The 22,020-nt window shown below is 36.3% G+C and overlaps 1 non-coding gene across 1 annotated transcript; it reads right to left on the bottom strand.

The window, feature by feature from the left end:
* Positions 1-3,685: 3,685 nt before the first annotated feature.
* Positions 3,686-3,791, bottom strand: LOC140894151 (small nucleolar RNA R71). The gene has a single exon (XR_012153698.1). It is a non-coding gene; the product is annotated as a small nucleolar RNA R71 (small nucleolar RNA).
* Between the last annotated feature and the right edge of the window lie 18,229 nt (positions 3,792-22,020).

A 22,020-nucleotide genomic window follows, 5' to 3' on the forward strand; every position in this document is an offset into this window, starting at 1 on the left:
CTGGTTCATTTGGCTGCACTTGAGATGTGCTTCCCTGTGCAGTCACCTGCGCCGCATTGGCACGAAACTGTCCAATACGTCCTCTTCCTTCGGATGCAGCATGTGGTTTTTGTCCTCCTTGTCCACGGCTTGTTCTGCGACCGCTTCCTCGCGGTCGATCACCCCACCAGTCAGGTTAACCAATCAATTGGAAACATGACTCTGTAGTATGTCCATCTCTTTTGCATATCGGACATGGTACTCCCTTGTCTTGGGTCTCCATTCGTCCTTTTCCCACGAGCGATGCTGCGAACTCGCTCTTCCTGAATAATCATGGCATATGCTCGGTTCAAACTTGGCAATGGTTCACTACTTAATATATTAGAGCGCGTCGTTCCGTAGATGGAGTCATCTAAACCCATTAAGAATTGATTTAGTCTCTCCTGTTCATGCCTCTTGTCGTGTTCTATGCCAATATTACACTTGCATCCTCCGCATCGGCATGTAGTGTACTGCTCGTAGTTTCCCAGCTCTTCCCATACCATCTTCATCTTTCCATAGTAATTCACAACCGTTTGGCCGTGCTGTTTACATTCCGCCAACTCAGATTTGAGTTGTTTAATGCGTTGTCCATTCCCAACCAAGAATCGTTCCTTGATGTCATCCCATAGTTCATTTGCGATCTCCATATGAGTTATAGTTGATCGCAAAGCAGGTTCAATGGTGTTGAGAATCCATGACACCAGCATGGAATTCACTGTCCACCAATCTTCTTGTTCCGAAGAATCATCTAGCGGATGCTTCACTGAGACATCGATGAAGGCAAATTTTTTCTTGGCCCGTAGTGATGTCCGCATCGCTCGAGCCCATTTGTCATAGTTCTCGCCTTTCAGCGGAACTTGCGTGATAATATTTCCTGGATTATCATTAGCCGACAAATGATATTTCGATGTTTTCTTTTCTGTCGCAACACTCTCCTTCTCATTTTCATTTCCATCAGTCTTAGTCATGGCTCTGGTACCATGTAAAGAACAAAATATTGAAGGTGCAAAAACCTATATCATTCACAACGAACGTCTACAATATATACAAATATTACTCCACTCAAATATGGAGAAAATATTCTTAGAATCTCCCAAGAAATCATTCATGCTAAATTCTTTCCTAACTTAAAATATATGCACCAAGAATAACAATTTACACGACTAATACAATATTTACATTCCAAAATGATGTCTCAATAGAACCATATTAATCAAGGCTTGGTCGTACTCATAGATAGAGTGGTGGAACCCTTGGCACGACATAATTTGATTGTTTAGAAAATATGCTCGCATAATTTTCCCATTTTTGCCCAACTACAATCACAGATTGCATACTCTGAACCAGGGTTCAACACTCTATGAACTGTATCTTGATCATCAACAACTTTAGCACATTTACCTTCCATGACTATGTGAGCATCTGGAATACTTAATGATTTCCTCCAAGCTGTCGGGCCACTCATCCATTCATTCTTCCAATATCTTGCAAACTCCTCCTTTCCTGATACTCATCAAGCCAGAAGTAAGAATGAACTTTAGTGTCAAGCTTATTTACAAGCCAATCAGCACATTCATATACGCTATGTTCTTTCTCATTTAATTGATAAGTGCATTTTGTGCACTTAATTTTTATTGATATTATTGGATAATTGTTTGGTTTCGAGCGAAATTACGTGGAATTTGCTGTTGTTTGTGTTGGATGTTAGGAGATACAACAAATACCGAATTTTTGATGGATGGAATCAAAGGAGTCAAGAAAAAGGCGAAGTGAGCGAAGATGGTCCATGATTTTGAAGAAAAGATGAAGATGTACCCGAGCCGCATGCGCGTCCATGCCTGGATTCCGCGCGCCCGTGCGTTACCTGAAGAAATTGTGGGAAAATTCCATAGAGTTATTCGCGCCCGCCCCGGGAATGACGCACGCCCATGCGTGCTCGAGATGTTTGAATTGTCAAGACAGAACGTCATGTGTGCCCGCGCAAAAAGGATGCGCGCCCGCGCGTTGCTGATTGTTTGACGAAGTGTTTCTGTAATTTTGGAAACTTTGGGATATCTTTGGTCTTATTTTGGACGATTTTTAGGGAGTATAAAAAGGAAGTTTTTCAGACCTAATAGGGAGTCTAGCCGCCGCACACAAGAACACTTTTTAGAGAAAAACTTTGTGAGATTTTTAGATCGTGAATTGAAGATTGCTTGACGAAGACGGAGCTTTTCAACCGGACACAGAAGAAAGACTACGGCTTTGTTATTTCTTCTTTATTTATTTCTTTTCATTGTGGAATTATTTTTGAATTATTAAACATGATTTGGGTTGTTTTGAATTTTACTATGAACTAAACGTTTTATGTCTAGAGGTTGATGTAACCTGGTCAAGACGTGTTTATGAATTATTGATTTTATTGAATTGAGTTTTTCTAAATTAATTGTGATTCTAGTTTTGAAAGTTTTTTCAATTTACTGGCCATAAATTGATTTGTCATTTTTATTTAGAATCCGGCACTCGGAGGAGGGGATTTAGAATAATATCAATAGAATTCACACTATTAATTGTTTATATGACTCGGGAGAGCTTATAACTTTAATGGATCCTAGAAAGAACATTGTTTTACACATATCATTACAAGTAGATTCTTAATAGGGATATTAGAATTGATCTGTAATTGATACATTTTATTTGATACTCGGGAGAGGGAAATAGTATACTCTATGTTTTCATGGTTATTAATTGAAATGAACTCATGAAAATAGATTAATTAGGAATGAATATTGTCGAAACCAGGTGAAATCAAAACCTATAGACTATTTTTCTTTGATTGATAATCTCTTAAGGATTGTGTGTGCGTGCTTTACAAACTTTATTATTTATTTGATTTATCCGCAAATCTCTAAAGTTTAATTTTCTAAATAAAATTAAGACAATTTTAATTACAAGTATTGAATATTTTCAATTTACTCCTTGTGGGATCGACACTCTCTCTATCACTATATTAAAACTTGACACTCGTACGCTTGCGAGTATTTTTCACAACAAGTTTTTGGTGTCGTTGCCGGGGAGTAATTTTTGATTTTGTTTAGTCTTGTTACCAATTAGTCTAATTTTTAATTTAGAGCTTTTATTTATTTTATTTTAAGTACTAATAAATTGTTGTGTTCTTAATTGCAGTTTATGCGAAGATCTCAAAGTGCAAACTCTTTACTATCTGATCCGGAGATCGAGAGAACTGCACGTGCTTTGAGAAGAGCAAGAAGAGAAGAAAAACAGAACATGGCTGAAGAAAATGTCAATGAATTGCCCTTGGTGTCAATCAGAGATCATTTCAGGCCGACGATCCAGACTCACTATTATGGAATCGCTCGAGGGACAATAAATGCCAATAACTTTGAGTTTAAGCCGGCATTAATCAACATGGTTCAGCAGAACCAATTCAATGGAAGCGCCACAGCTGATCCTCACTTACACTTGCGCACCTTCCTAGAGATTACTGATATGGTAAAAATGAATGGTGTTTCTGAGAATATAATATGTTTACGCTTGTTTCTTTTTTCTCTCAGAGACAAGGCACGGAGCTGGTTGCAATCATTGCCGCTAGGAAGCATAACAACTTGGGAGAACATGGCTGTGAAATTTTTAGCAAAGTATTTTCCACCGGCCAAGTCCACCCAGCTGAAGATTGAGATCAGTACCTTTCAACATCATGATTCAGAATAGCTATATGAGGCATGGGAAAGGTACAAAGATTTGTTAAGGCATTGTCCTAATCATAATTTTGCAGATTGGGAAGAAATAGACCTTTTCTACAATGGGTTGAATATGCCTACAAGAATGTCCGTGGACTCTGCTGCTGGGGGTACAATCTTTTCCAAGGACCCCATTCAGGCCTATGAGATGCTAGAGCAAATGACTATCAATAGTTATCAATGGTCATCTGAACGCATGGGAGTCAAGAAGGGAGTGTATAGTGTAGATCCTCTCACTTCCATCACTGCACAGTTATCTACGTTGAGTACACAAGTTGCTGATCTGAACAAGGTGAATATAGCAGAACCTGCAGGTGTGTCGGTTGCCATAGAAGAATCTCATCCATCTGAGGAAGCTCAGTATATCAATCCCAGAGGCAATGGAAATTATCGAGGTAACCCTCCACCCAATACTTATCATCCTGGTTTACGTAAACATGAAAATTATTCCTATGCCAACAACAAAAATATGTTGAAACCACCTCCGGGACTCAATACAAATCAAGGTGAAAGTAAAGCGTCTTTGGAAGATGTTGTCGCTACATTTGTAAATGAATCTAACAAGAGGATGTCAAGGATAGAAAATCGTAAGGACAGTATGGAGACACATATGTGCAGTTTGGGGGCTATGATGAAATCCATAGAAACACAGATTGGACAAGTTGCTACTGCTTTGAAGGATCAGAATCGAGGGCAGTTTCCCAGCAATACTGAAGTGAATCCAAAAGAACAGTGCAAAGCGGTGGAGTTACGAAGTGGTAAGAAATTAGCAGCTGATGAAAGACGAGTTGACAGAACAAAGGTAAGGAAGTATAGGAACAAGTGGTTGAGGAAGAGATTGTTGCAGAGACAAAGAAAGAATCAGACTCTAAATCGATGTACAAGCCACAACTTCCTTATCCACAACGGTTCAAGAAGAAAGCACTCGATGAGCAATTTTCTAAGTTCCTAGACATCTTCAAGAAGATACACATCAATATTTCATTGCAGATGCCTTGGAACAAATGCCTAACTATGCAAAGTTCATCAAAGATGTAATGTCCAAGAAGAGGAGATTGCAATACAATGAAGTGGGGAATCTGACAGAAGAGTGCAGCGCAATCTTGCAGAAAAAGTTGCCACAAAGCTTAAAAATCCAGGGAGTTTTACTATCCCTTGTTTTATTGGTGATTCTGAGGTAAATAGAACTTTGTGTGATTTAGGAGCAAGTGTAAATTTAATGCCCTTTTCTATATACAGGACCTTGGAGCTTGGAGAAGTCAAGGTGACCGCCATCACATTACAGCTAGCCGATCGAAGCATCACATACCCACGGGGTATTGTGGAGGATGTTTTGGTGAAGGTCGACAAGTTCATATTTCCAGCAGACTTTGTGATTTTGGACATGGATGAAGATGAAGAAACTCCCTTGATTTTTGGGAGACCCTTTTTAGCCATTGCACGTGCTCTAATTGACGTCCACAAGGGATAGATCACACTTCGAGTTGGTGGTGAAGCTGTGATTTTCAATATTTATCACACCATGAGGGGCCCAAACGAGGTAAGTACATGTAAAAGCATTGAAATTATTGATTCTCATAATTCTTTTTCATGTGCAGGAATTACTGACCCATTAGAAAGATGTTTGGTAGCGGATGAGGCATTTGATAAGGAAGAGGATTGGGAGCTACATGAACAAGAAGCATTCCTTGAGGGAGCTCCGAAGGAAAAAATGGTGAGTAATAAGGAATCTGAAGCATTGGAAAATAGTGCACCAGAGGTATCTGCTGAAACTCATGATCTTAAAGAATTGTCTGCACATTTAGGTTATGCATTCCTAGGTGACAATTCTACTTGTCCTGTTATTATTTCTGATCACCTGTCTGCTGTAGAAAAAGATAAGTTGTTGAGAGTATTGAGAAATTTTAAAACTGCTTTAGGATGGTCAATTTCTGACATTAAGGGTATTAGTCCAACAATTTGCATGCATAAAATTTTGATGGAAGAGTCTTACACTCCTTATGTTGATCATCAGCGGCGGTTGAATCCCGCCATGAAAGAGGTAGTTAAGAAAGAAGTTTTAAAGTTGTTGAATGCGGGTGTGATTTATGCCATTTTTTACAGTAGTTGGGTATCTCCTGTTCAAGTGGTGCCTAAGAAAGGTGGGATTAATGTGGTTAAAAACAAAAATAATGAGTTAATCTCCACACGCACAGTAACTGGCTAGCGAGTCTGTATAGATTATAGGAAGTTGAATAAAGCTACTCGTAAAGATCATTTTCCACTTCCTTTCATTGATAAAATGTTTGATAGACTTGCTGGTTATTGTTATTACTGTTTCTTATATGGTTATTCAGGTTATAATCAAATTGCTATTGCACCGGAGGATCAGGAGAAGACTACTTTTACTTGTCCCTATGGCACGTTTTCTTTCAGGAGAGTGTCGTTTGGTTTGTGTAATGCACCGGCAACTTTTCAGAGGTGTATGATGGAGATTTTTGCAGATATGGTGGAGGAAGTGATGGAAGTTTTTATGGATGACTTTTCAGTATTTGGTTCCTCTTTTGATCATCGCTTGTATAATCTGTCTCTTGTTTTGCAGAGGTTCCAAGAAAAGAATTTAGTTCTCAATTGGGAGAAATGTCATTTTATGGTACAAGAGGGCATTGTCCTTGGACATAAAGTGTCGTCAAACGGATTAGAGGTGGATCGCGCCAAAGTGGTTGCAATTGAGAAGCTTCCACCGCCAAAGAATATCAAGGGCATCAGAAGTTTCCTAGGCCATGCGGGGTTCTATAGGCGTTTCATCAAAGATTTTTCAAAAATCACAAAACCCCTATGTAATTTGCTTGAAAAAGATTCTACATTCATATTTGATGATGATTGTTTGCAGGCCTTCGAGAAGATCAAGACGGCGTTGATCACAGCACCCATCATGGTTGTACCGGCTTGGAAGGAACATTTTGAGTTGATGTGTGATGCTAGTGATTATGCAGTAGGGGCTGTTTTGGGACAGAGGAGAGATAAGATTTTTAGAGCAATCTATTACACCAGTCACACCATGGATGCCACACAACAAAACCACACCACTACAGAAAAGGAGATTCTTGCAGTAGTTTTTGCTTTTGATAAGTTTCGTCCCTATTTAATTGGCACTAAAGTAGTTGTTTACACTGACCATGCAGCAATTAGATACTTATTTGCCAAGAAGGACGCCAAGCCACGCTTGATAAGGTGGATTCTACTTTTACAAGAGTTTGATTTCGAAATAAAGGATAAGAAAGGTAGTAAAAATCAAGTTGCTGACCACTTGTCGATATTGGAGTTAGAATATGTTAAGGAAGAGGAAAGCATAAAAGAATTGTTTCCGGATGAACAGATCTTTCAGGTGAGTTCCTCTATTCCATGGTTTGCTGATAATGCTAATTTTTTGTCTTGTGGTGCTATGCCTCCAGAATTGAACTGACAACAGAAAAAAAAAAAATTTCCATGACGTTAAGTTCTACTTGTGGGATGATCCCTATGTTTTCAAACGTTGTGCCGATCAAGTGATTCGGAGATGTGTGGTGGTGCAAGAAATGCTTGAAAGTTTAGAACAATTCCATTCAGCGCCATATGGAGGACATTTTGAGCAACCCGTACTGCCGCTAAGGTACTACAATCTGGTTTTTATTGGCCTATATTATTTAGAGATAGTTATACCTTAGTCAAATCATGCGATAAGTGTCAAAGAATGGGGAATATATCTAGAAGACATGAATTACCTCTCACAAATATTTTAGAAGTGGAATTATTTGATGTGTGGGGCATTGATTTTATGGGTCCCTTTCCCCCTTCTTTTGGGTACACTTATATCTTATTGGCAGTCAGTTATGTGTCGAAATGGGTGGAAGCAATTGCCACCTCTACTAATGATGCTTGTGTTGTATTAAAGTTTTTGCAGAAGAACATTTTTACAAGGTTTGGAACACCACGAGCGATAATCAGTGACGAAGGTATGCATTTTTGCAATAAGATTTTTAATACCTTGCTCACTAAGTATGGTGTCAGGCATAAGGTGGCATGCGCATATCATCTCCAAACCAATGTTCAAGAGGAGATTTCTAATCGAGAAATAAAGCAAATATTGGAGAAGATGGTTAAGACGAATAGAAAAGATTGGGCAATCAAGCTGGATGACGCGTTATGGGCCTACCGCACTGCGTTTGAAACACCTATTGGGATTTCACCCTATAGGTTGGTGTTCGGTAAGGCATGTCATTTGCCTTTGAATTTAGAGCATAAAGAGTTTTGGGTTGTCAAGAAGCTGAACATGGATCTCGAAGTATCCGGGGAGTTGCGTAAATTACAGTTGAATGAACTGGACGAGTTTCGAAGTGAATCCTATGAGAATGCCAAGATATACAAGGAGCAAACAAAGAAGTGGCATGACAAAAACATTGTACCTCGAGAATTCGAACCAGGTCAAAAAGTATTGTTGTTTAACTCCCGTCTGAAATTGTTTCCAGAAAAATTGAAGTCCAGATGGTCTGAACCATTTATGGTGGAGAAGGTGTATCCGCACAGTGCGATTGAGCTTCGATGTACAGATGGAAGGGTATTCAAGGTGAACGGGCAAAGGGTTAAACACTATTTTGGTACCGAAGTACGAAGTACTGAGAGTACTTTGCTCACAGACCCTGCCTAAATCTGGTGCAAGTCCGACTGAGGACTATAAACCAAGTGCTATTTGGGAGGCAACCCATATTTTCATTTTTGTCTGTTTTTAGTTTTATTTCGTTTTTGCGTTTAGTTTTTTTTCTTTTTTTGCGTTTTGATTCGTTTTCCTTAATTTTTGTTTCTCAGGAACGAAATTTCAGAAGTTCATGCGCGCCCGCTTTGGGCGCGCCTCAAGAAATTTAAAATCGAAGGACTTACGCAGATCCTTATGCGCGCCCGCTTGTATCTCTGGAGCGCCCGCGCGTGGAAAATTATGCAAACCATGTGCAAATAGAGTCTTATGCGCGGCCGCTTCTCATTTTGGCGCGCCCGCGCGTCCTTTGTGCAGAAATCTACATCGGGCCAGACCCCTATGCGCGCCCGCTTCTGCTGACGCGCGCCCGCCCCATCTGGAATTAAATCCCGATTCCATTCCATTCTTTTCTCATTCCTTTTTTTGATTTTACCCTAATTTTCATTATTTTTTCTCTCCTTTCTTCTCCAAAGTGCCGACACCATTCTCGATTCCTTCCTCTAGTTTTTCTTCTCTCTACTCTTGTTCTCTTCCTTCACTTATTCCTCTTTGCTTTCATAATCCTTCTTCTTCTCTAATTTCTCTTCTCATCCATGGGAGAGACATCGAGCTCGGTAAATGATATAATTTTTATGGATTGTTGCTGCAATTAATCTTGATTAAGTGGTAAGTTCCTATGATCAAGGGTTTGCAAATTCTCAGTTTTATTGGTTTGTTGAGATAGTAAAGGTTGTGGTGTGGACATGTATCCGATTTGTGGGATTTCTTGAGTTTTATTTTTGGTGCTCGTTTCACGTTGAAGAGAGGAGTGTGTTGTGGCTTGGGTTGATAAGTTTGGGGGAGTCACGGCCGTTTCTTGTTGTTATTGAATTTTGGATTGTTATTTTGCCTGCTAAGTGATTGAACGATGGCCCCTAAGAAAAAAACTAAACTTGGATCTTCTTCTTCTTCGGCCCCTACTTTTGATGCTCATCGTTTCTGGGATAAACAGGCCGAAGATAATTTTCAAACGTTATTATCTAAGAACCTCCTGCCTGAGAGGGGGTTTGATACTACAATTGGATTTGAGCCAAATGGGATTATTAGGTGCAATGTAGGTGATGAAGTCCTAGCGCGGCAGGGGCTTCAATTTCTTAAACAGTCCCAAGAAGCAGTGATTTCCTTGGTTAGGGAATTTTATGCGAATCTGAAGGTTAAGCACCTCGAGTTCAAGGTGTTGGTGAGAGGCAAGATGGTGCATTTTGACTCTGTTTCGATTAATAATTTGTTTCACATCCCGCCAGTGGACAATGATGAATATGTTGCGTATAAGTCTGGGGAGATTGATTATGATGCAATTATTCAAACCATCTGTGTCGCGGGAGCCAAATGAAGGCTGGGAAGTGATCACAAACCGTCAAAGCTGAGGAAGGTAGACTTGAAGAGTGACGCTAAGAGGTGGTACACTTTGGTTTGCGCTAAACTTAAGCCCACTGACCACGGCCATGAGGCCACAAAAGAGAGGGTGATTCTTGTGTATTGCATTGTTGAAGGAATGGCTTTAGATTTAGGCCGTATTTGCCAAGAAACTATTCAGAATGTTTTTACTGGTCGTTTGATGGAGGGGCTCGCTTTGCCATCGATTATTACTGATTTATGTGAAGCAGTGGGAGTTGATTGGAGCCCTACTGAAGATTCTGAAGCCCACGACTCTTATACCCGGTGGTGGTTCTTCTACTCGTCATCCATCTGATAGTGAATTGCGAGAACGTGCAGCCCGAAGAGCATACAATGCGAGAGCAGAAGCCCGACAAGTTCCAGTACCACAGACTCAGGCGCCTCTTTCTCTGGACGCCCGAGTTACATCGATTGAGGAGGATCTGCGCCAGCATCGTCAGGAGTTCCATCAATTTCAGTAGAAGACTGGAGTTTTCATGGATTATATGATGGGATTCACTGGTGCATTGAGACACCAGTTTCCTCATGCTGCGAGCTTGGCTTATCCTTTTCCTCCTTATCCCCAGTGGCCACCTACTTTTGGTGCTTCGGACCCGACACATGTTGCTGATAGTGATGATAGTGAGGAGAGCGAAGACCACTGACGGTCGTCGTTTGAGGTACATTTCCTTACTCTTTCTTGTTTAATTCATTGAGGACAATGATTGTACCTAGTTTTTTTTTTGGGGGGGGGGGGGGTCTTGATTCAATTACGTTGGAATTTGTTGCTGAGTTTTATTGATTTTATGCGTTTTCTTTTTGTGTTTTTGGTTCTTTTTGTTTAGTTTTCTGTGCTGTTTTGGTGGTGGGATGGATTTCTTAACAAGAATAGTGTGTGAGGTCGGTAAAGTGAGAATTTTTGTGTGGATGCGAGTTAAGTTCTAGAAACCATAAAAGAAATGAAAAGACATTGGCCAATGATGCAAATCTTTGCTTTTATCTCAAATCCATGATCGTACTTAAAAGAATTTTTGTTGGTGAACTAATTAGATGAATGAATCCCTACATATTTTGTGATTGTGCTTAAGTCTGAGTTAAAACATACAAACATAGAAATGAATAAGGCATTTTTTGGGATCCTTGGGCTTAATTTTTGTTGGAACTTACCGTAGTTGCCCTTTGAGCCTTCACGAGATTTACATGAGTACTTTAGGTACATGTTCTGAATTTTTGAAGATCATCGTTTACTGCTGATGATTACGTTTTTCTGCACTGGTTAAAATTCATGCGATTTACTTGTTAATTGAGATTGTCTAGAACTAGTTCGGACACCCTTTGAGGCGCAATACGGTCACAACTGTGACTTAGGAATGATTTAGGCAATTTTTCTGAAATCGTTTGTGCCTTTCAAGCTACCCATCAAAATATGTATCCCTAGTACCTTTTTTGAGCTTTATTAAAAATCAAATGGCATGCGTGTAAACGTGTGACAAACCCCCATTCTTCATCATTTCAAGGTCCTACATTGACTACCTATGAATAACCTAAACAATAATTCCTACTTTTAAGGGAGTATTTTGAATGCTAAAATGTTATATGCTCCTAGTTTTATTTGTGAAAAATGGAATGGTGTGGTGGATGAATTGAAAATAGTTGTGAAAAGAAACAAAGAAAAAAAAAATTGGTAGAAAAAAGAGCTGAAAAGGGGTTTGAAAGAAAAGGTTGTGAAAAAGAAGTTGTGAAAAATTTGAAAAATCAATGAAGTGAAGGAAAAGTGTGAAAATGTAAATGAAAAGAAGTGGAAATTAGAGTTTGAGCATAATTTACTCCTTAATTTGAATTCTTATTCCTTTGTTTGTAGCCATGAGCCAGACCTTACGTTACAAGCCAATTAAGTCATATTGACCGAGTCAAAGTTGCCCAATATACTAGTGGAGAAGGGTTACGAGAATTTAGCCTATGGATGATTGATTGACACTTTTAATGAATATGAATTTTTTTCCGAAACACGCACACACTGTTCTTTTGTGAAAAAAAAACCTGATTTTTGTACGTGTTTTCAACTGTAATTGATCATATCGTTTGACCCTGTCACCTTATAAAGTCATCATGATCTATGAATATGTGAATTGATTTGGATAAGAGTATTTTGAACGTGAGTTGTGGGATTTGTAAGTTTTTGAGGTTCACTAGTATGTGTTTGTTAAAAATAAAAATTGATTGTTCGATATGATTGGATGAAAAATGTTTTTCTGAATAGTTTGCTAAGGCCATTAATTCATAATATTTCTTGATTGGTCTTGATTTTTTTGAGTGAGTATTTTGTGCTTTGAGTCTTGATTAGTTTTGCTCGGGACTAGCAAACATTTAAGTTTGGGAGAATTTGATAAGTGCATTTTGTGCACTTAATTTGTAATGATATTATTGGATAATTATTTGGTTTCGAGCGGAATTACGTGGAATTTGCTGTTGTTTGTGTTGGATGTTAGGAGATACAACAAATACCGAATTTTTGATGGATGGAATCAAAGGAGTCAAGAAAAAGGCGAAGTGAGCGAAGATGGTCCAAGATTTTGATGTAAAGATGAAGATGGACCCGAGCCGTATGCGCGCCCGCGCGTTACCTGAAGAAAGTGTGGGAAAATTCCAGAGAGTTATGCGCGCCCGCCCCAGGAATGACGCGCGCCCGCACGTGCTCGAGATGTTTGAATTGTCGAGACAGAACTTCACGCGCGCCCGCGCGTCCCTGATTGTCTGACGAAGTGTTTTTGTAATTTTGGAAACTTTGGGATATCTTTGGTCTTATTTTGGACGATTTTTAGGGAGTATAAAAAGGGAGTTTTTCAGACCTAATAGGGAGTCTAGCCGCCCCACACAAGAACACTTTTGAGAGAAAAACTTTGCGATATTTTTAGATCGTGAATTGAAGATTGTTTGACGAAGACAGAGCTTTTCAACCGGAATCGGAAGAAAGACTACGACTTTGTTATTTCTTCTTTATTTATTTCTTTTGATTGTGGAATTATGTTTGAATTATTAAACATGATTTGGGTTGTTTTGAATTTTACTATGAACTAAACTTTTTACGTCTAGATGTTGATGTAACCTAGTCAAGACGTGTTTATGAATTATTGATTTTATTGAATTGAGTTCTTCTAAATTAATTGTGATTCTAGTTTTGAAAGTCTTTTCAATTTACTGGCCATAAATTGATTTTTCATTTTTATTTAGAATCCGGCACTCGGGAGAGGGGATTTATAATATGATCGATAGAATTCACACTATTAATTGTTTATATGACTCGGGAGAGCTTATAACTTTAATATAGTCTAGAAAGAACATCGTTTTACACATATCATTACAAGTAGATTCTTAATAGGGATATTATAATTGATCTGTAATTGATACATTTTATTTGATACTCGGGAGTGGAAAATAGTATACTCTATGTATTCTTGGTTATTAATTGAAATGAACTCATGAAAATATATTAATTAGGAATGAATATTGTCGAGACCAGGTGAAATCAAAACCTCTAGACTATTTCTCTTTGATTGATAATCTCTTAAGGATTGTGTATGCATGCTTTACAAACTTTATTATTTATTTGATTTATTAGCAAAATCTCTAAAGTTTAATTTTTTAAATAAAATTAAGACTATTTTAATTACAAGTATTGAATATTTTCAATTTACTCCTTGTGAGATCGACACTCTCTCTATCACTATATTAAAACTTGACACTCGTACGCTTGCGAGTATTTTTCACAACATTAATAACCTAAGCTTCAACTGGTTGTGATAGAACTCCATTGCCGCACAGGTCTCTTGGCTTTCCAGAGGAAAAGCTTTCAGTGCACGTGCCCAAATACCTGATCAGAATAGTTCTATCATATCAAGTAATATTAAGATATTTTCTGTTCTGGAAAATTAATGAACATTATTTAGCATGGGAAACCTTCAAAAAGCATGCTTCCACAAAAGGATAGATGGAAGTCAATGTGTTCAGTTACTGAAAATGCACGGGACTTGGACATCCTGTGTTATTTCATCAATTCTTTTAAAGCAAATTACCTTGCCTTGGATACCAAAGTGCCTTGAAATAGTCCATAAACTCTGCAGCATCAACAAAATCTTCCATAAAAGCCTCGAAAACATTAGCAGTGCCGGTCCCTTTGCAGATCTTATCAATTGCATGTCCAAGCTCTTTTGCTATTTCAGCGCGCATCTCCATCTGTGAGCATCTATCTCTTCACCAATTTTTTATGCTCGTGCATGACGAACATGCCAAAAGCATATCAATATTGAGCATTGGAACACTTCCCTATAGCCACACAGAAAGAATATCCCTCCGTACAGGAATTTCTCTGCCAAGGTGCATCTCGATGCTTCTCCACTCCTTCATAATGATGGTTGGTATCCTTGTTTCTGGGTTGCTGGATATCTTTGTTTTTCCATGTTTCCATTTCTACCTTATTTAGAGAATCTCTGATTGGCTATTCACTCTCTTTTGACGTGTGCTGTCCTTTTTTTCCTTTTTTATTCCTTTATTTTTTATTGTTTCTTTTGTTTTGTACATATAAAGTTTTGATCAAACCAGATGTTGTTAATCGAACAGACAGTTCACAAACAAAAAATGTAGTGTACAAAGAAGTGTTGGAAGGATTTGTTTGACTGCATAACTATAATATTTCATTAGAAAAATTTGTGTGAATGATTTTTGTTTTTCATTTATATTCGATGCATGAATGTGATTTAAATAATATAATGTTTATAATTAAATTTTTGTTAGATAAAGCATCATGGCTACATCTGTAGTTTCTGGTGAGATCACTGCAGACAGGCCTATTAAAACCGCAGACTTAGAGTAAGCCATGAATCAATTCAGATTGTAATTTTTGTTGCAAGAGAATTTGTTCGATCTATATGAATTATATTAAATGGTGGTCATATGCAGGGGTGACTCGTAATCGGTAAATAGAAGGACCCTGCTAGAAACACTGGAAAATGAACTTCCAAGGGGTAAAATCAAGTACTCCTCCAAAGTGATTCAAATTGAAGATTCATATGACTTCAAGCGTTTGCAGGATGATGGAACCATTCTAAAAGCCAAGGTAGAATCTATATTATTTTCTATTTGGAATGAAATTAAAATACTAAGTCAAGTTAGTTTTTGGTAGAGATTTCTATTGTTTTTTATGGTTTTCTTAAATTATATTTTTCGAAAAATTGGTGCATACAAAGAAATAATATGAGAATTTTCTGACCAAAATATTACAAGATTTGAAAAAATAAAAATATAAAGAGAAGTTTTGGATTCACCGTTGCATATTATATGCATTTTATTCCGAAAAAAAAATATTTACCATCAATTAATATGTTAGATTTTAAAACAAGAGTCTGATGAACTTATGAAACAAATATGCATATATATAATTATATAACTGAATTAAATCTTATAGCATTAATTTGTTAATGCTTTATTTAAGCACATAATTTATATTAGAAAAAATATTATTTTTAATATATATTGTATTTTTTTGTTAGAATATAATGATTTTTTTTTATACTAAATCATTATTCAGTGTATGATCATCGAAGCTAAGCAAAACTTATTCAATAAGCTGAAAAGATACACGTGAGCTAATTTGAATATATTATGAATTTATGCATGACGAAGATGGTTGAGAATCAAAGCAAGTCAAGCTACAACAATTGTCTTATAATAACATGATTTACCAGGGTAAAAAAATAATATGTGCTTTATATATATTTACTTTATCAATAGAAGATCAACTTTCATCTCCAAATAAAACTTTTAAATAAAAGAAAAATAGTTACCATCAACTGGGCAACTATATCTTTTAGTAAAATACAAATCGCTTGATCCTACAGTTTATAACAATATATATATATATATATATATATATATATATATTTATGATTTTCAACAAATATATATATATAACATATGTTATTATTTTAAAGTTGTTAGTTAAAAAATAAATCAAATTCAAGGTATAAACATGCAACACACTACGAGAAAAACGTTGATCAGGGATCGACAAATATAACAAAAGTAAAAAAAATAAAAATTAAAGGCATAATATTCCCGCTTCAGTAGCTAATTAGAGATTGAATCATAGTAACCAAAGTTTGAAATTGCCTCTAAAAAATATAACACTTGATTTTAAAAAAGATAAATAGTTTAAGACGAATGATAACTTCGGTCTCAAACCAAATAAAATTGTTGTTGCACGTGCAATTTTCTAGTAATTATCAAATACTTTACTTTATTTTGACAATTTACCAGCTCCTTTTAAAACAATTTACCAAACAAATTTTCAATACTCATTAGCTCTGAAACGGAACTGAACCAAACCCTTTGACGTTTCAATCCAATATTGCTAATAGTTTGCCAAATTCTAAATCACTGCATAAATAAAAATAAATGCATGACAACAATAAACTCACATTCATAAAATGAGCTTTAATGATTAATTATTCAACTCCCAGGAAGTCTACTTTGGTTTTATTAATTAATTTATTTATTTGTAAGATATACAAGTGCAGATATCAAACACGTACAGAGTAATTAGTAGATTTGATATCTACACTAATACCACTTGTAAAATACATAGAACCGAGCATATATCTTGAAGATATATTTCGATGTTAATTTATTTAATTATCCAGTAACACAAGCCATGGGTAGTCTTATTGCTCAGCATTTTGTAAATAGCACGGCCGTCTAACGACGCAGAGGTGGCTAGGGGACTGGGCATGTTATAGGCGGAGGAGATATGGGAAGAGGTAAATTCAGAGGGTATTGATTGCAAAACAGGATTTGCCCCAATGGAAGTTTGCAGTATATAGATATAATGATAATTGTAATTGTAGTAGGTGGACCTGGATTAATTACTATGCAAATAAGGAATACCGGCGCTGGCGCTGGCGTTGGCAATATTGGTGAAAGTACCGGCGGAGGTGGAGGCAGAGGCGGAGTAGGAGGAGGAGAAGGAGTTGATGGTGTCAGCACAGCATTTGCATTGGCACTTAATGTGGTCATGAAGAGCAACGTTAGAGCCCAAAACTTGAGTCCTGTGAAGTTCGTCATTTCTTATGGATAAAATAGATTAATGCAGTGGGTATTTATAGAATTATAGTATAGACTTCTTTTATCCCATTTCAAATTATTCACAAAAATGTTGACATTGTGATAACTGAAGTGAATATAGTTAATTTGTTGTATATTATAAAATTCGATGCATTTTCAACCCTTTGTTTTTTTTTTAATATCCTTGTACTTTGCGCTATGTTTTAGATCTTTAAATGTCATGGTTTACTTTATGAAAAAATCGCATATATTACCCTTGTGTAATCCCACGTTTGATGATAACCATGAAAGTTTTTTAAGGTACTAACCTCCTGTTATTCTAGATAAGTATCATGCACACCCTTTTTTAGCTAAAAGTAACGAAAAAATGACGAAATTACCCCTGCTTCAAAAATGAAAATATTAATATAAAATAATTATATATAACTTTCATAGTCATTTAACCAAAATTTGTTTTTTTATTCAATTAAATATAAAATTATAAAAAAAATACTTTAATCATTTTTTAAGTAGGAGTATTTTAGTCATTTTTTAGCAGTAAAGGTTTGCTCGATACATATCTAGAATCTCAGAGGGTTATTAGTTTAAAAAAATTTCATAGGGAGTTATCAGCAAACTCAAGATTTCATAAAGGTAATATATGCAATTTGCCCTTACTTTATTAATGTCAATAATGCATCTTCTCGAAAGCAATAATGTGCCCATGTATTATGCAGTTGTAAAACAATTCAAATCAAAGATCGGTGAGTTCAGATCCCAAAAGTGACTATCGATGGATGTGTAACATAATTAAAAAAATATATACATAAAAAAATTGAGGAAGCTGAGAAATAAAAAAAATATATCAGGTGAAAATAAGTTAACAAATGGGTCATTTAAATGTAAATTTGGAGATGATAATGAATTTTATATAATAGAGGAAGTCTAATTTGCGTATCGACCATTTGGTCATTTATCAATAGGAGTGAATGCATTTTTTTAAAGGCTAAATGTGTAATTTAACATTGATATCACATTGACGAACCATTTCGGTTAGTATGATACTCTTTATTTATAAATATATATATATAGACAATTTTGCTATGCTTCCCACCAACCGTGTCAAAATCTGTGTCCACCATGTATAAAACACTCAACTATTGCACATGGTGGTGCACAGAAATTGACATGGTTGGTGGCAGCATAGCAAAACTCTTTATATATATATATATACAGTAATGATCACTTGCACTCTAGGGTGCAGGATTTTTCGTGTGAGACTACTACCGGGTTTTACACGAAAAATCCTGCACCCAGGTAATCAAAATTATATATATATAATGAGATGAAAGCAAGCTAAAAGATAACTTTCAATTTGTATAAATTCTATGCATATCCGAATTTAAGGGTGTATTCGTCACAAAAATTTATTGACTGATTTTGTAGAATGTCTCATAATTCTAAAATATTTGCAACTAATGTAACGTGGCACTATGGCAAATTCTTAACACTTGGATTATATAAATAATAACAACCATAACCAGGGTCTTTTCAAAAGATGAGTGTATATACGTAAATGTTTTTTGAAGATATAAACTTTTTATGCTAATTAATATTAGTGTTATTTTCAATAGTAACATTACAAATTAAATATTCAAAATTTTATATTATGACAATTAAAAATTTTAGTAATTTAAATTTTTAAAAGTGGATAAAATTAAAATATGACATATAATAATGGATAAATGATGAGATATTTTTTGAGATAAGTTTGAGAAGAGGTTAAAAGAAAATGATATTTTAGGTATTTAATTTATTATAATAATAATAAGGATTTATCAAATTGATTGAAAATTAAATAGCAAGCGGACAAGATTTTAAATTAAGTAAGATAATATGCCTATATGTGTGTATGTATCACGGGTAGGTAGGTGAGTCCGATGAATAATGTGTGTGTCTATATAGTCAATGGTTGCAATTAGAGCGGTCAAACGGGCCAACCCATGGCGGGGCGGGCCGGTCCATCAAAAATCCACCTTTAAGCGGGTTGATGGCGGGCCGACCTACCATCCTGACGGGCTGGAAATCCTCAACCCAACCCAACCCAAGGTGGGTTGCGGGTTAGGCGGGTCGGCCCGCGGGTTGGATCACGACAAATAAAAATAAATAAAAAATATTATAATTAATTATAAATATCATTTCATAAATAAATATTAATATAAATATAATAATAAAAATTTTAATTATTGATTTCATGTGTGTAAATTTTATATAAAATAATTAATACAAAAAAAATCACAATTTTTATTTAAAAAAATACATATATAACTATAAAATTAAAAATAAATTATTAATTTTACAGGCCCACGGGCCAACCCAGGCCTGCGGCGGGTCAACCCGCGCGGGTCGCGGGCCTAGGCGGGTTGGCCCATCTAGGCCCACCTTTTGTTGGGTTGAAAAAATTTCAACCCAACCCACTTAAATTGTGTGGCGGGCCGGGCCAACCCAAGCAGCCCTAACCCAAATTGACGACTCTAGTTGCAATATGAGGAAACAATTCGAATTCGGATATGAAAAGATTATTTTATTCCTAAAAATCCTCAAGTTTAAAAAGATTTTATTTAATATTTTTTGCCTTTCTTGGACATGAAGTAACTTTTACATGAGTTATTTATTTTCTTAGTTAAGTAGATTTGAGATATTTTTATGCTTAATTATAATATTCGCTTATCTCATATCTAACTTATCTTTTCTTATTTATGTAGATTTGATATGATCAAATCTTGAAGAATCTCACGCCTACAAGAAAACTAAGAAAAGAAGGATTCTTGCCTATATATTGAGTTGTGCGTGCAAAAAGAAAAGAGAGAGAGAGACGACCGAGAGAGAGTTTTGCTAAGAGCTTCATACACGTAAATATTGAGAGAATTCTGAAGAATTTATGAAAATTGTAAGGTCGTGTTCTACCTATTTGCCTTGAAAATTTGGAGAGTACTTGAAGATTGGTGATAGAAAGTGTTGTTGCTCTCATCGTGTTTTGGCATCTACGACCAACTCCTTGCTTTTTTTATTTGTTCTATCTTGCATAGAATTTTTAGGAGTTGTTTTTATGGTTTATTTTCTCAATTGTTGTTGAAAAAATTATTTTTACAATAATCACTAGTTTTAGGATTTGTAAAACTCTTTGGTTGTTTTTCTAAAACAGTTTTGCCCTGAGGCATTGCAAGAGTATTTTATACTCTTGCATAATTATTCTTGAGTCTTCTTATTTGGTTGCTAGTATATTTTATTCATGCTTTAATTATTTTTCGTTGCGTATTACTCAAGGTGTTGTTAGCATCTTGTGACAATACCTCAAACTTTTTATGTGCAACCCTATTCCCTTACAAGTGGCATCAAAGACATATTCTTGATACACTAAGAACTGATCCTGGTTTGTTTATTTTATTACAGAGAATAAGATGGACTCATCGTCTGTTGCGAACTCGTTTTTGAAACCTTCGGTTCTAGATGACATGAATTATGCATTGTGGAAGACAAGGATGCGATATACTATCAAAGCGATGGATGTTCGTGCTTGGCAAAGCATTCTGACTGGTTGGACTCCTCCAAAGATGACATGAATTATGCATTGTGGAAGACAAGGATGTGATATACTATTAAAGCAATGGATGTTCGTGCTTGGCAAAGCATTTTGACTGGTTGGACTCCTCCAAAGATGCAAGATCAAGAAGGAGAATACATTCTCAAGCCAGAAGCAACTTGGACCGCCGAGAAAACACGAAGTTCAAGCTACAATGCTAAAGCAATCAATGCAATTTTTTCATCTGTGGATATGAGAATGTTTGGAATCATAGTTGATTGCACAGTTGCCAAAGATGCTTGGGAAGATCTTCAAGAACACTGTGAAGGAACTAATAGTGTGAGAAGAACAAGACTGAGATTTTTAAACGCAAAATTTGAGTGTATCAGGATGGATGAGAATGAGACTATTGCTGATTATGATAAGAGACTTAGGGAGATAGCTACAGAGGAGCATGCTCTTGAAAGACCTATTGCTAGTGAGAATATGGTGAACAAGGTTCTTCGGTCTTTTCCAAAGAGATTCAATGGGATGATTTGGGCGCTTGAGGAGGTAAAATACACCTCAAAGATGAAAACGACTGAACTGATTAGTATCCTTCAAGTATTTAAAATGAACTCTACAACACAAGAGAACGATAAAGGGAAATGAATAACGCTTCAAGCTTCAAAGCCCTCATACCAGGAGTATGTTCAATTCTACCAAGAAGTTCATGAGTCTGATTTAGAGGATGATTCGATCTCACTCATGACTAAGAAATTCAATGACTATCTGAAGATGAATAAAAAACACAAGGTTCCAATGTTTCCTGTGGTATAAAGTGTCTTCAAGATTGACTTAGTCATTGACCCTTGTAGGTTGTTAGGTGGTTGGGAGAACAGTTGATGGCCATAGCTGCAATCTTGATTACTTAACTACCTCAAGTGGTTAGAGAGCAAGTGGGTGCAATCGGGAGCATCAAGTCAAGGTAACCTACTGCATGCATATATAAAGTATGATCCAGAAGTCTTGAGAGAAACACAGATCAAACGAGAGCCAAAACCACAAAAAATAGATCACAAAAGGAAGCAACAGAGAGAATAGAGGAGATAAAGAAGTGTTGAGAGATTCTGATTTATTTCGACTCCATTCTTGTAAAGCTTGGTGATTGTAACTTTGGTTGATTCAATAAAGTATTGATTGCCCTCCCGCGGATGTAGGCCATTAAAGCCGAACCACGTAAATCTTTCATGTTTTCTGGATTGCTTTTCTTTTGTGTTTTGTTCTGCCGTGAGAGAATTGAGTGATTGTTCATTGAGTTCTTGAGATTGATCTTTGTTGATACATCGAGCAATAATCACAACAAGTATAGCCTTCTGTGGGAAGAGCGAATTGCGAAGATGGGAACAATGAAGTATGATATCGAGAAGTTCAATGGAAGGAATGATTTCGGATTATGGAGAATCAAGATGAGG

This window comes from Henckelia pumila, chromosome 3 (assembly GCF_033568475.1).
Source record: "Henckelia pumila isolate YLH828 chromosome 3, ASM3356847v2, whole genome shotgun sequence".
Taxonomy (NCBI): domain Eukaryota; kingdom Viridiplantae; phylum Streptophyta; class Magnoliopsida; order Lamiales; family Gesneriaceae; genus Henckelia; species Henckelia pumila.